This window comes from Protopterus annectens, chromosome 4.part0 (assembly GCF_019279795.1).
Source record: "Protopterus annectens isolate FY-2018-M chromosome 4.part0, PAN1.0, whole genome shotgun sequence".
Taxonomy (NCBI): domain Eukaryota; kingdom Metazoa; phylum Chordata; order Ceratodontiformes; family Protopteridae; genus Protopterus; species Protopterus annectens.
Genome location: NC_056733.1, coordinates 1,230,555,799 through 1,230,560,367, shown reverse-complemented (window position 1 = coordinate 1,230,560,367; position 4,569 = coordinate 1,230,555,799).

Genomic DNA, 4,569 nt, shown 5'->3' with positions numbered 1-4,569 from the left:
TGGTGATGGAGTAGGTTACTTGAGTAAAGTTAAAGAGTGTAATGGACAGGGAGGGTATGGGACTGTTGATTTTATTCCAGTCGATGTTTACATCACCTAGTATGTAAATTTCAAGGTTAATTTCAGCTGTAGCTCATTGGAGTATGTCTTCAAGGGTTGAGATGTTATTTCTGGGTGGGATATAAAGGGCGATGATACAGAGGCTTTTGTGATTATTAATTTTTAATAGGCCAACTGTTAGTTCTACATTGGTGAATTTAGGAATGGGGTTTGGTAGGGGAATTAAGGTAAGTAGATTGGAATAGATTAATGCAACACCTCCACCTTTTGTCTTTGGGCAGTCACATCTAAGAGTGTGAAATCCAGAGTGTAGGATTTCAGAGTCAGAGATGTGGGGTTTGAGCCAAGTTTCAGAGATGGCTACAATGTCAGGTTGGTTATGACTTAGCCATGCTTGAAACTGATGTGCTTTGTTGTTATGATTCTGGGCACTGAGTGTGAAAAATTTAAGAGTATTGTAGGGGAGGAAAGGTTAGAGGAAGGGGAGGGTAATTGTTTTTTTGTGTGTGGGTTAGGTCCAGGTTTGGGGTGAATGTCTCCAGCTAAGATGAGGTTATTGAAGGAAGTTATTTTTGTGTGTTTTGGTTTGGATTTAGGGTATTTTGGATGGTCTAGTATTTTTTTAAGATTAAGTGTCTTAACAGTAGTGGAAATAATTTTAGGATTAAAAAGGTGCAGAGGGTTGAGCTGAAACAGAGAGGAGGAGATTGAAAAGAAATGACTATTTGTGTGAGGGAGGAGATGGTTTTGTGTGGGAGTATGGTAAGGAGTAGAGAGTAAAAGCTGATTGGAGGTATATGAGCTGGCATGGTATAAAGTTGTTAGGAGTAGTAGAAGGGAGATGGGGGTTTGGAGTGTTAGAAACAGTAAGGAAAGCATGGTTAGAAAAAGATAGTTTAATATGGGAGGATTTGTAGTGGGAGAGAAGAGTGGTGGGGTGGGAGGGGGTTGTGAAAGAGTGATGTGTTTAATTAGTGATGTATTTAATTCCTATAGGTGAAAGGAGAAGGGGTAAAGAAGGGAATGCTTTGATTGGATGGTTGACTGTGGGTGAAAGGTGGAGGGGTAAAGAGAGGAAGGCTTTGATTGGATGGTTGACTGTGGGTGAAAGGAGGAGGGGTAAAGAGGGGAAGGCTTTGACTGGATGGTTGATTGTGGGTGAAAGGAGGAGGGGTAAAGAGGGGAAGGCTTTGACTGGATTGTTGTCTTGAGTGTGTGGGGAGTGGTTGAAATAAAAAAAGGAGTAGTGGGGGTGGGTGAGAATTGGGGACAGGCTAGGGGAGCGGAGTGAGCCTGCAGGGCAAATGGAGTGGGTAGAGCCAAGGAGAAGGAAGAAAGCCATCAAAAAGTTATCAGTGAAGCTGAGAACTAGCTCAGAGGTAAGGAGGCACTGGCATAAGGCACTGGGTGTGAAATTAGAAGAATGCAGAGAGTTGACAGGTGACAGGACCTGAAAACAGGGCAGTTGCAGTTTAGTAGAATATAGTAAGTATTAATTGGGCTAAAACAGGTCAGTGCTAAATTAATAGAACAGTTACAGTACTTTTGACTTGTATTAAAAGATAGGCAGTGGTTGAACAGTGCCACCTGGTGGCCGAACTGAGTAAGTACAATGGTAAGCTACGAGTGCTCAGAGGAGGGAAAAAGAGCCTAGGAGAGTAAGGGGGGAGATAAAATCCATTGAAGACTGCTAGCGGATGCATGCAGGGTTAATATACAACAGTGGTGGGTATAGGATATATTTTTATTTTACAATAGGGTACATACACGTTTAAAGTTAGCTCTTGGGGAGGAGGAGTGGTTACAGAAGCACTGCAGGATCCCCTTAGGGTGAACTTTACAAAAATAGCAATAAGACTCACAAACAAAAACAATACCAGATGGTACTTACATGCGAACACACTGCTGGGGATTCCTATGAAGCAAGGCAGAAAAGCTAAGTCATAAGATGGTGCCTTTCTACATCAGGTTTTTTGATACCTCTGTAATTAAGCAGGAGTGGGAGAGAGGAGTGCAGGTTCAAGGTGAGGGAGGGTGGTAGACACAAAGTAATACAAGGTTGTGAGTCAGAAAAACTGGACTAGGACCAGCTGCTAAAAAGAAAACAGGAAAACCAAACTAAGTCAATTCCAGGTCAGTGTAGTTCAGTATCTTCCTAATAACTACAAATCTTATGCTACTAATCTAGTACAGTGTGGTGAAAAGGACCACCATTTCTACAGGGTAAAACAACTGAAGTATGGGCTGCAGGTACATAGGTAAACTTTTTCCAAGGGAAAGTAGTTTTAAGTAATTGACCTAGGAGTACAATAGGAAGAGAAAAAAAATGGGGGGGGGGGGGCAGTAGTGTGCACGCTTACAGTGAAAGGGAAAACATTCTTCAGTTTGGAGGACAGATTAAATACAATTCTAACATACACTAGTGTAGCTGAAAGCACTTTAGTTTTCCACTGAAGCAGGGTCTCACAGTGCAGGGCAACGAGACAGCCTTGGGTTGATTGGAGGCTGGCCAAGACACAGAATGTAACTTTTGCTGAGGGGGACTGGAAGTAAAAAGGAAAAGGAGGTAAATATTAGGTCTGAAGTTTTAAAACACTTTGATTACCAAGTAATTGAGATAGAGAATGCAGGGGAGGAACAGCATACCTTGTAAGAAACAGCACAATTCTATGAACAACACAAAATGCAAGGATAGCAGAGAAAAAAATAAAAACAAAAAGCAAAAAGGTAACTGCAGTTGATACCAAGCTATTATAATATACACTACACTATTATGTATTGTTATAAAAGTTATGAAGAGAAAATAGTAACTACGAAGATGCTACATGCATTTTAGAATTCTCCAACTAAAAGTCAGAAATAACAGTGATGTTACGCAGATACACAGAGTCAGTTGTATCCCTCGGAGGATACAATAAGTTCTACTCTAATTGCCAAACAGGTTACTGATCTAAAAGTACACATAGCAGGTGACAATATTCACATTAGTGAATAAAGCAGCATTTCAATTATATACTGGCATAACAAAAACACTCATATGCAGGGCAAATAGAATAAAGGAAAAACACAAAACGCTCTTGAAATGCAAGTCCAGAAAACCAGTGACCAAACAGAGCTATTACCAACTAAAAATATGCATGACAAAAAATACATGCCATGTGTGAAACCACAAAAATAGCAATAAGAATCACAAACAAAAACAATACTAGGTAGTACTTACATGCAAGCACACTACTGGGGATTCCTATGAAGCAATGCAGAAAAGCTAAGTCAAAAGATGGGATTCCGGCGTGTAGTTCGCAAGACATTACCCTACGAGCTACATCGCCGAAACCAAGAGGCTGCATCAGCACTTTGCCGTAGTGCAAAGTGGCTGAAAAGCATAGCTGCTGCAACTATAATCTATGGACGGGCAGCTATAGCCATACAGGATGTGTAACGCATTCCTTCTTCTCATGCAAGGAATGCATTTATGTAATTATTTATTTATTTTGTTGATCAAAATGGTTGACTTCAATATTTGGCTAAGGGTATCCAGTATCTGTCAGCCTGGGATGATATCATCGACAGACCTCAGTGCTTTGCCAGAGATGGTCTTCATCTGTCACCCCTGGGACTTCTGCTACTGTCTAAGGCTTTTGCCACCCTCATAGTGCCTTTTTAGGCAGTATCACATGGACAAACACTCAATATAAAAATACCAACCAAAAACAACCTTAAGGTCATGTTGCTAAATGCTAGGAGTCTTAACATGAAACTACACTCACTGGAAGCAGTCTTCACCCTGGAGGATGAATCCAAGTTAGTTTCCTCAGCCAAGGGCAATCATAAGGTGTTCTTTAGTTACATCCATAACCTAAAAGATAAGGCTCAGATTTGCTCCAAACTGGTATATAGTGGTAACACATACACTGAGCCGATGGACATAGCTAACCTGCTATCCAACAGGTATGGTGAAAACTTCACTTCCCCATCCCCACCACATGTGCTTCATGACATCTCTACCACCTGTTCCATACCTTGTATCTCTAAAGAGCAGGTTGTAAACTCCCTCTCTAAGGCCACAAATACAGCATCAATGGGACCTGATAACATCCTAGGCTGTGTCCTACATGGGTTTAAACAAGAATTAGTACCACCATTTGCTACTCTTTTCAATCACAGTCTAAGCACTGTCCTCATCCTAGCTGAATAAAAAACAGCCACCATTATCCCCCTGTACAAAGGTGGTGCTTCTACTGACCGCAGGAACTACAGACCTATTACCCTGACTAGCCTTATCTGCAAGGTCATGGAGAGAATCATCATGGACCTTATCAACAAAGATATAGGTAATCTCCAAACACTAGATCCTACCCAGTTTGGATTTGTCAAGGGGAGATCATGCTTGTTAAACCTGGTGTCCTTCTTTGAGACAGTCACAAGGACCCTGGATGAGGGGAAATCTGTGCATACAGCCTACCTAGACCTGGCCAAGGCATTGGACACTATCCCTTACTCAGGAATCAT